The sequence below is a fragment of the Chiloscyllium plagiosum genome, unplaced genomic scaffold (genome assembly GCF_037043375.1).
Source record: "Chiloscyllium plagiosum isolate Xiang-an unplaced genomic scaffold, Cpla_swu_hap1 HiC_scaffold_39, whole genome shotgun sequence".
Lineage (NCBI taxonomy): Eukaryota > Metazoa > Chordata > Chondrichthyes > Orectolobiformes > Hemiscylliidae > Chiloscyllium > Chiloscyllium plagiosum.
This window is the reverse complement of record NW_028270177.1, coordinates 28,327,846-28,339,167: the sequence shown is the minus strand read 5'-3', so window position 1 is coordinate 28,339,167 and position 11,322 is coordinate 28,327,846.

Here is an 11,322-nt window from a genome sequence, read left to right as displayed (position 1 = left end):
AGGGAACGGTCTTTGCGGAAGGCGGAAAGGGGTGGGGAGGGAAATATATCCCTGGTGGTGGGGTCTTTTTAGAGGTGACAGAAATGTCGGCAGATGATTTGGTTCATGCGAAGGTTGGTAGGGTGGAAGGTGAGCATCAGGGGTGTTCTGTCCTTATTACGGTTGGAGGGGTGGGGCCTGAGGGCGGAGGTGCGGGATGTGGACGAGATGCGTTGGAGGGCATCTTTAACCACGTGGGAAAGGAAATTGCAGTGTGGACTTCACCAGTTTCCTCATTTCCCCTTCCCCCACCTCACCCTAGTTCCAAACTTCCAGCTCAGCACTGTCCCCATGACTTGTCCTACCTGCCCATCTTCTTTTCCACCTATCCACTCCACCCTCCTCCCTGACCTATCACCTTCATCTCCTCCCCCACTCACCTATTGTACTCCATGCTACTTTCTCCCCACCCCCACCCTCCTCTAGCTTATCTGTCCACGCTTCAGGCTCTCTGCCTTTATTCCTGATGATGGGCTTTTCCCCGAAACGTCGATTTTGCTGCTCCTCGGATGCTGCCTGAATTGCTGTGCTCTTCCAGAACCACTAATCCAAAATTCGGCCCATCAAGTCCATACTCACCGTCCAAAGAGCATCAAATACAGATCTACTATTCCTTCCCTGTCCTTGTAACCCTGCATTTCTCAGGCTAATCCATCTAGCCTGTACAACCCTGGACAACTATGGGCAATTTGGCACAGCCAATCCAACTAACCTACATATCTTTGGATTGTGGGAGGAAACCCACATGGACACCGGGGAAATGTGCAAACTCCACACAGAAAGTCACCTGAAAGTGAATCAAAGGTGGAATCGGGTCCCTGGCATGATGAGGCAGCAATACTAACCACTGTGGCATCATGGCCCTCAAGTCATTGAAGTAAATTGGAAATAGCTGAGGCCTCAACACAGTGGCACTCAGCTTGTTACAACTAGCCAGTCTAAAAGTAGCACATTTATGCCCACTCTCTGTTTTCTGCTGGCTAACCAATCCTCTATAGTGAAGAAGGTGTTGTTGGTATGCTTTCCTTTATTGGTCAGAGTATTGAATACAGGAGTTGGGAGGTCATGTTGTAGCTGTATAGGACATTGGTTAGGCCACTGTTGGAATATTGCGTGCAATTCTGGTCTCCTTATTGGAAAGATGTTGTGAAACTTGAAAGGGTTCAGAAAAGATTTACAAAGATGTTGCCAGGGTTGAAGGATTTGAGCTATGGGGAAAGGCTGAACAGGCTGGGGCTGTTTTCCCTGGAGCGTCGGAGGCTGAGGGGTGACCTTATAGAGGTTTAAAAAATTATGAGGGGCATGGATAGGATAAATAGACAAAATCTTGGGGTGGGGGAGTCCAGGACTAGAGAGCATAGGTTTGGGGTGAGAGGGGAAAGATATAAAAGAGACATAAGGGGCAACGTTTGCACGCAGAAGGTGGTATGTGTATGGAATGAGCTGTCAGAGGAAGTGGTGGAGGCTGGTATAATTGCAACATTTAAAAGGCATTTGGATGGGTATATGAATAGGAAAGGTTTGGAGGGATATGGGCCGGGTGCTGGCAGGTGGGACTAGATAGGGTTGGGATATCTGGTCGGTTTGGACGGACTGGACCAAAGGGTCTGTTTCCATGCTGTACATCTCTATGATTCTACGACTCTATGATAGGTTACCATGTACACTGTGGAACTCATTTTATTAGTGTGATGAAATCCTCTAGATCAATTCATTTGTTTTGTACCTACAAAGCCAGTGCTCTCTGAAAAGTACATTATTTATTGCACATCTAGAATTGCTAGCTGGTAACTTCAATGCTTTCCAGTAATAGAAGATGGGATTTTTACAAGATTTTCAATATGTCATTGTTGTGAAGTTCAAAGGAGCCAGACAGAAAGACTGAAGGTTGGTAAATATGTGAAGGAAATAGAGGCAGCTCTGTGTAAAGATTGGAAACAGAAAATGTTGGAGAAACTCAGTGGCATCTTTGGAACTGAAGCCATTGGACTTGAAATGTTACTTTGGCTTCTCTCTCCACAGTTGTTGACAGAGCTGCTGATTTCTCCAACATTTTCTGTGTTTTTGTTTCAGATTTTAAATGTTTGCAGTATTTTCCTTTATTTCTTTGTTAGGTATGCTGAATTTTCACTGTACTGAAGAGAAAATAACTGAACTACAGGGGTTTTATGTAGTTGGATACTCAGTTAAGTCCAAGAATACTTTAATAGCTAAGGCTTATGGAAGCCCAAGGAGGATGAGAAGCAATCACCATGCTGAATGAGTTACTATCAGTGAAAATTGGGGACAAGATTTCATCCTCACTAACACTCAACACCGGAGCCCCCCAGGTGTGCCTACTCAGCCCCCTACTGTACTCACTGTATACCCATGAAGAAGGGCTAATGCCCGAAACGTCGATTCTCCTGTTCCCTAGATGCTGCCTGACCTGCTGCGCTTTTCCAGCAACACATTTCCATCTCTGATCTCCAGCATCTGCAGACCCCACTTTCTCCTCACTGTATACCCATGACTGCATCACCAAATACCAGATGAATGCCATTTACAAGTTCACTGATGACACCACCATAGTCGGTCGAATCTCAGATGGCAACGAAACAGACTACAGACGGGAGGTGGAATACCTGGAAAAATGGTACACTGAGATCAACCTTGCTCTCAATGCCAGTAAAACCAAGGAACTCATTATTGACTTTCGGTGGGATGTTACTCATGCCCCCCTACACATTAACAGCATACAGGTGGAACAAGTGGAGAGTGTCAATCTCCTGGGGGTGATCATCCACAAAAGGGTTTTCTTGGACTCTTCATGTGGACGCGTTGGTTACAAAGGCCCAACAACATCTCTTCTTCCTCAAGCAGCTGAGGAAATTTGGCATGATGGCAAATACCCTTGCCAACTTTTATAGGTGCGCCATCGAGAGAATTCCATCTGGATGTATCAGTACCTGGTATGGCAACTGTACCATTCTAGATCGGAGACAGTTACAGAGAGTGGTGAGCTTGGCCTGGACAATCACAAAGGCCAACCTCCCATCTATAGAATCCACCTACCAGGCCCGTTGTCAAGAAAAGGCCGCCAGCATTCTCAAAGATCCATCCCACCCTGGCAATGTTTTTCTGCAACCTCTACCATTGGGGAGAAGGTACAGAAGCCTGAACACACGGACCAGCCGGTTTCATAACAGTTTCTACCCAACGTTGTTAGAATACTGAAAGGACTCACAAATTCTTAACATTTGACTATGTCTGTGTTTTTGTTTTTGCCACTGTTTACCTAATATTTACTTATCTATGCTACTTAACTCTGTGATCTGCCTGTATTGTTTGCAAGTCAAAGGTTTTCACTGTGCCTCAATTCATTGTTGGGTATCGCTAAAAGGACAACTAAACTATACTGACTCTGTGTAGAATGAGGAGTCAAGAACAGTTGGATCTCTGTGCTGCTCGAATTCAGGCCATGTTCTCAGAGCTATTAGGCAGAGAGGTGTGTCGTCAGAGATTAGGAGAATTCCTAGAAGTTGTGGAAGCTCACAAGAATCAGGGTGCCAGTAAGTCAGTACAGTTGCGATAGAGGTTTGGAACATCCATAAGTACTATATGCCTCATGCAAATTTGCAATTCTAGAGCTCTACAAATCCAACAAATATGTTTATCACTCATTGAGCTTACATGCCAGTAAAGGGCTGGAGCTATACATATAAATGATCACTGGAATGCAGTTTTGGAGTCCAGAGGAGCTTGGACTGAGGAAAGGAAGTTTTTTGACCTGAGTGGGAGCTATCATGGAAACAGTCCATGATGGTGTGGCTCTTGGAAAGGAGTTTGGTCCATAAAAGTGAAAAATTCTGATCCCTTGTGAAGTTAAATGAGAGTTGATGACCCACTGCATCATTAACATCCGGGGTGGATGCTGAGAAAACCATGGGATATATCTTGGTCGTTTTTGCTATTTGTTGTGCACTGTGGGCGTTCAGTCACAGTATATTACCCTTGTTTATCACAATGTGTGTTTGAAACAAGCTACATATGCATTGTAGATTGTATTACTGTTTTAAGTTGTCCAGTAAAGTATTGTTTATTTAAAATCATGGAATTTTGAGGCTTTATTCTTTAATAGATCTCAAATTTTGCCTACTATAATAAAAAAGGTTATTTGTTCCTAAGCAGATGGTAACATAATTTAATGATCTCGTCCATGATCATAATAATTTGGGTGTCTGGTTTGGGATCATTTACATGTACCTTGTCAAATGTCTTTTAGAAATCTAAATACATAACATCCACAACTCCCCACCCCCTTCAAAAACATTGCTCATTGTTTTGTCAAAGAACTCGAAATTAGTTAAACACAATTTGATTTTCACTGAACCATGTTGAATTGGCCTGATTGCTTGAGATTTTCCAAGCCTGCCTGTTTCCAAATAGATTCCATCATTTTCAGATGTTAAGCTAATGAGCCTGCAGTATTCTGCTTTTTTTCTTCTTTCTTTTCTTGAATAAAGGAGTTATGTTTATGATTTCCAAATCTGATGGGACTTATCCAGAATCAAGGAAATTTTGAAAATTAAACCAGTGCATCCGCTATATCAGCAGTCACTTCTTTTCAGACCCGAGGATGAAACTTATCTCTCTATCTATGGACTTGGCAGCTTTTTTAATCTTTTCCCTCATGGTTATAATTGTTTTAATTTCCTTCCTCTTTTTCAACTCTTCATTCACAATTGATTCAAAGAGGTTACTTGTATCTCTACAGTGAAGATAGATGCACAATTGATGGTCATTTTGCCGTCTTCTTCACATTGGCAAGACAAAATGCAGACTGGGTGACCACTTTGTGGAATATGGATCAGTGGTGCTGGAAGAGCACAGCAATTCAGGCAGCATCCGAGGACAGGCAAAATCGACGTTTCGGGCAAAAGCCCTTCATCAGGAATAAAGGCAGAGAGCCTGAAGCGTGGAGAGATAAGCTAGAGGAGGGTGGGGGTGGGAGAGAGTGGCATGGAGTACAATAGGTCAGTGTGGAAGGAGATGAAGGTGATAGGTCAGGGAGGAGAGGGTGGAGTGGATAGGTGGAAAAGGAGCTGGGCAGGTCGGACAAGTCCGGACAGGTCAGGGGATCGAGTTTCTGGAGGTTAGAAGCTAGGATGAGGTGGGGGAAGGGGAAATGAGGAAACTGTTAAAATCCACATTGATGCCCTGGGGTTGAAGTGTTCCGAGGCGGAAGATGAGGCGTTCTTCCTCCAGGCGTCTGGTGGTGAGGGAGCGGCGGTGGAGGAGGCCCAGCACCTCCATATCCTCGGCAGAGTGGGAGGGGGAGTTGAAATGTTGAGCCACTGGGCGATGTGGTTGATTGGTGCGGGTGTCTCGGAGATGTTCCCTAAAGCGCTCTGCTAGGAGGCGTCCAGTCTCCCCAATGTAGAGGAGACCGCATCGGGAGCAACGGATACAATAGATGATATTAGTGGATGTGCAGGTAAAACTTTGATGGATGTGGAAAGCTCCTTTGGGGCCTTGGATGGAGGTGAGGGAGGAGGTGTGGGCGCAGGTTTTACAGTTCCTGCGGTGGCAGGGGAAAGTGCCAGGATGGGAGGGTGGGTCGTAGGGGGGCGTGGACCTGACCAGGTAGTCACGGAGGGAACGGTCTTTGCGGAAGGCGGAGAGGGGTGGGGAGGGAAATATATCCCTGGTGGTGGGGTCTGTTTGGAGGTGGCGGAAATGTCGGCGGATGATTTGGTTTATGCGAAGGTTGGTAGGGTGGAAGGTGAGCACCAGGGGCGTTCTGTCCTTGTTGCGGTTGGAGGGGTTGGGTCTGAGGGCGGAGGTGCGGGATGTGGATGAGATGCGTTGGAGGGCATCTTTAACCACGTGGGAAGGGAAATTGCGGTCTCTAAAGAAGGAGGCCATCTGGTGTGTTCTATGGTGGAACCGCTCCTCCTGGGAGCAGATACGGCGGAGGCGGAGGAATTGGGAATACGGGATGGCATTTTTGCAAGAGGTAGGGTGGGAAGAGGTGTAATCCAGGTAGCTGTGGGAGTCGGTGGGTTTGTAGAAGATGTCAGTGTCAAGTCGGTCGTCACTGATGGAGATGGAGAGGTCCAGGAAGGGGAGGGAGGTGTCAGAGATGGTCCAGGTAAATTTAAGGTCAGGGTGGAATGTGTTGGTGAAGTTGATGAATTGCTCAACCTTCTCGCGGGAGCACGAGGTGGCGCCAATGCAGTCATCAATGTAGCGGAGGAAGAGGTGGGGAGTGGTGCCGGTGTATGTCTGCTCCGTGTGTAGGAATGACCCTGATTTTCCAGTTGCTTGCCATTTCAATAAACCACCCAGCTCGCATGCTATCTTTTCTGTCCTGGCCTTGCTGCAATGTTCCAACAGAGCACAACATGAGCTTAGGTGACACACCCCCCCACCCCCCTCAACACCCAACCCCGCCACGCCCCCTCCACCCCATTTTCCACTTCAGTCTCTCGGATTCAATATTGAATACCACAACTTCAGACCCGATGACATTTTGCTTACATTCTTCCACGGGTTTGTCTTGTTTGTGTTTTGTTTATTCTGGACTCATTTTCACCCTTCCACAGCTTAATTTGCATCCACTTCTCAATTTATTTTTCACTCCAATTAGCAACCTTTTTGTCTTTTTACTGTGTCTCCACACCTTCTAACCTCTCGGCACCTCCTGCTTCTTTGTTAAAAATATGAAAACACTCTTTTCCCACCCTTCACTTCCAAAGAAGAATCATATTAGACTCAAAATACTACCCCAATAATACCATCACAATTAATATCTCTGAACACCATGAACAAACAGCAGTAATTGATTAAAATATTTTTACATAATTTGCTCTATTTTATTGAATACACAATTATAGCCTTGTTTGTCACTTTGTATCATAGAGTCATAGTCATGGAGAAGTACAGCACGGAAACAGACCCTTTGGTCCAACTCGTCCATGCCAACTGGATATCCCAATAATTTAGTCCCATTTGCCAGCACTTGGCCCATGTCCCTCTAAACCCTCCTATTCATATACCCATCTAGATACCTGTTAAATGTTACAATTAAACCAGCCTCACCACTTCCTCTGGTAGCTCAATCCTTACATGCACTACCCTGTGTGTGAAAAAGTTGCCCCTTAGGTCCCTTTTATATCTTCCCCCTCTCACCCTAAACCTATGCCTTCTAATTTTGAACTCCCCACCCCAGGGAAGAGGGCTTGTCTATATATCCTATTCATGCCCCTCATTATTTTATAAACCTCTATGAGGGCAGGATAGAGGCAGCTAGGGAACAATACAATGATTCCTTAAAATATGTAAGATCAATCATTTCTTCTTCATCACAGAGGGAAGCAAAATGTGTTGTCTTTATTCATGATTAATTGGGAAATAGCATGCAAGTTGGAATCCCACCTGAATTCCAGGTCAGCTCAATATCATCTTCCCCTCCAAGCTAGCTGACACATTAATCAAGACAGCCCCCAAAATCATCACTACAAGATTTGCAATAAGGATTTTAAAATTACAGGTGAAGCCTCAGGTTTCTTTTAGATTACCTACAGTATGGAAACAGGCCCTTTGGCCCAACAAGTCCACACCAACCCTCTGAAGAACAACCCACCCAGACACATTCCCCCATCCTATATTTACCCCTGACAAATGCATCAAACGTCAATGGGCAATTGGGTATGGTCAATTCACCTGACCTGTACACCTTTAGATTGTGGGGGGAAACTGGAGCAAACCCATACAGACATGGGGAAAGTGTGCTAACTCCACATAGACAGTCGCCCAAGGTGGGAATTGAACCTAGGTTCCTAGCACTGTGAGGCATGAGTGCTAACCGCTGAGCTACCATGCCACCTGTGTGTTTGTTACTTCCTTGCTGGTGGGCTGTGATTTTCTGGGATTAGTGCCTCCCCTCCCTGATTCTGAGTGACAAACTAATCGGTGAGCTGAGAGCACTTTGCTATAGATCCCACTGTAATAAACAACACCCAGTCAATGAAACAGCAATGAAATGATTCAACACAGAAAGAGAGGCATTAATGTGTTGAACAACTGAAGATGTTTGGGGTTGTAGGTAACACAGCTGAAATGAAAAGGCTAGCGGAGCTCGGAGCTGAGAAAGTTAGTTATTAAAAAGGTACAAGGAAGGAAACTGACTTTATTCAGGAAAATAGTTATGTTCCAGTTAGGCTTATGCAAATTGAGACTTCCTTTAAGATGTCCATTAATCCTCTGAGCACTTACTTTTTGCTTAAGCCTGTGGTTCAACCATTTTCCCGTGCAATAATAACTTTGAAATATAATTTCTGCCTTGGGCAAGAACTTAATTCTAATCTCTTTAATTTAAAGCTACGAATAACCAAGAGCAGTTTAAGCTTGTTCATTACTTAAAATAACATAAATCGTACTAAAATATTTAAAAGAGCAAATGACTTTTGTTACTGGAGTTCAGAGGTGGTAGCTTTAATGATATAAATAGATGGAGCATGCTCAAAACAACCAGTGTAAAAATGATCTTTCACCCACAAGCCAGAATGAATAGCTCGGAATCCCCAAGGAGAGAAATTCCCAAATAAAAGGTTGATTAAAAACTGACAATAATGTTCCAAAAGAGCAAGGCACAGGATGTTAAAAGGTGTTGAATATTAATTGATCTTTGTATACCTGGGCTTTAACATTTGAACTTCAGCTTTCGTTTCATGTCTGTTCAAGTCACTGTTGACTGAATCTAAACCTTAAATAATCCTGACTCTTGAAGTAAAGCCTTCACTTACCAATTGTAGTCACGTAAAGGCTTTCCCAAGATTAAAACAAAGAGGAATTTTTACTAATCTCATTGTATTTTTTGTCTCTTTATTCTTTCATGAAATATGTTGTCACCAGCAAGATCAGCATTTGTTTTCCTGTATCGAAAAGGCTGGTGCTGGAAAAGCACAGCAGGTCAGGCAGCATCCAAGGAGCAGGAGAGTCAATGTTTTTGGCATAAGCCCTTCAGGAGGAATCCTTCCTGTCCCTAATTTTCCTGGAAATCAGTGCCTTCTTTGACCTTTTCAGAGGGCAGTTAAAAGATAACCACATTGTTGTATGTAGGCCAGTCCAGGCAAGAATGGCAGATTCTTGTGGCACGGTGGCACAGTGGTTAGTACTGCTGCCTCACAGCGCCAGAGACCCGGATTCAATTCCCGCCTCAGGCGACTGTCTGTGTGGAGTTTGCACATTCTCCCTGTGTCTGCGTGGGTTTCCTCCGGGTGCTCTGGTTTCCTCCCACAGTCCAAAGATGTGCAGGTCAGGTGAATTGGCCATGCTAAATTGCCCGTAGTGTTAGGTAAAGGGGTAAATGTAGGGGAATGGGTGGGTTGCGCTTCGGCGGGTCAGTGTGGACTTGTTGGGCCGAAGGGCCTGTTTCCACACTGTAAGTAATCTAATCTAATTTCCTTCCCTGAAGAACATTAGTGAAACAGATGGGGTTTAGGAGAACTGACAAATGCTCCATGGCAACATTGCTGAGATTAGCTTCAAGACCAGGTTTGATAATTGTTTTCAAATTCCATCAGTAACTTCCATTAAAAATAAAGGCATTTGAATTTTTATTTATTAAATGGAAGATTAAACTATAAAAAATACTGTAATGAACTCAATCATGACACTTGGATTACATTTATCTTGTTTGCAAAGGTGAATGGTGGTTACTTCAATTTCTTGGACAGGAGAAATTTCCAGGGCCATTAGGAAATGGGTTCAGTTGGAATAAGTGGATAATTTGGTCAAGGACAGACAAAGCAAATTAGAAACCCTCTTTCTGCACTCTGTGATTCTGTGATCTAAAGGTGGGAAGACCCAACTGCAAACTGCTGCTCCTGGAATGTTGCAGGGGCAGTCTGAGCCAGTTGACTTCATAGAATCGCTGCAATGTGGAGGCAGGCCTTTTGGCCCATCGAGTCCACACTGACCTTCTGAACAGCATCCTCCTAGACCTACCCCCCACAACCCTATCTCTGTAACTCTGCATTTCCCACAGCTAATGCACCTAGCTTGCACATCCCTATACACAATGGGCAATTTAGAATGGCCTATCCATCTAACTTGCACATCTTTGGGCTGTGGGAGGAAACCGGAGCAGCGAAAGGAAACCCAGGTAGACACAGGGAGAATGTGCAAAATCCATAGAGGCAGTCACTGAGGCTGGTATCGAACCTGGGCCCTTGGCAGTGCTAACCACTGAGCCACTTGTTGGTTCCATAATGAACAGAGTGGCAGAAGGGGGAAGGGGAGGAGATGTCCTGGGAAGGACAAACATCCACTGTTGCTTTCAAAAACTAAGAAATAAGTGCAAGAGTAGGCCACACAGTGTGTTCATCCGTTCCATGGATTGGCAGGAAAGGGGATTGCAATACAGAGGCCACCTTCCACATGACTATTTGTGTATGCACAGATCGATCATGGCCTTTTGACACTGGGACCCAGGCTTTATCGGGCAGTCCACCCATGCTGCAAATTAAGGTTATAGTTGTGCTAGTCTGGCTGCAGTGACCATGCAGGTGTCCATATCTCCATGATAAATCACAGAGGCCTGATGCCAAGCGAAGTGATAATCGATTAATAGACCGTAGTACACTCCATATTATCAGTTATTGTGGTGCAAGACCTTCCTAGAACTAGATGTGTAATCTCAATAACTTTCTATTTATGGTTGGGTCCCATCCAACAGGGGCTGCCAGTTCTGCAGGAAATCTGGAGAACCACAATAGCTTATACATGATTGTAATCATGTCCCGAGAGTTAAAAAGGGACTGGGCCTTGAGCTCAGATCACTATGTGGTTTTCCCAACTCTCTGCAATTTAACATTGAGGCAGACTCTCTCTGGTTATTCAACTAATGGTTGCAGTCGGGAGGGCTAATATGAATGGTGTAAAATATATGAATGTTGCAGATCACTGTCACACAGGGCATTCATAATTAATTCAGTCTCACAGTTGAGTGCAATCAAAGAGGTTTATCACATAGAACGTATCAAAACTTGTGGCATGGAATGTTTACCTTGGCTCATTGGTTTAAACATTTCACGCATCAGTGAAAATGTATTTTTAAGCCTGGCATAAAAACAAACAGAAGATCCTGAGCTATCATTCTGTTAATTTCGGCTTACAGATTTGTGGAATATTTTGATGAGAGTGAATGTATTTGTGTATGTGTGTATATGGGGTGCTGTGGGGTAAAAGGGGAAGTGTTGAGTCAGTTCCGAGGTAAGGTAGATTTTATATCACTGG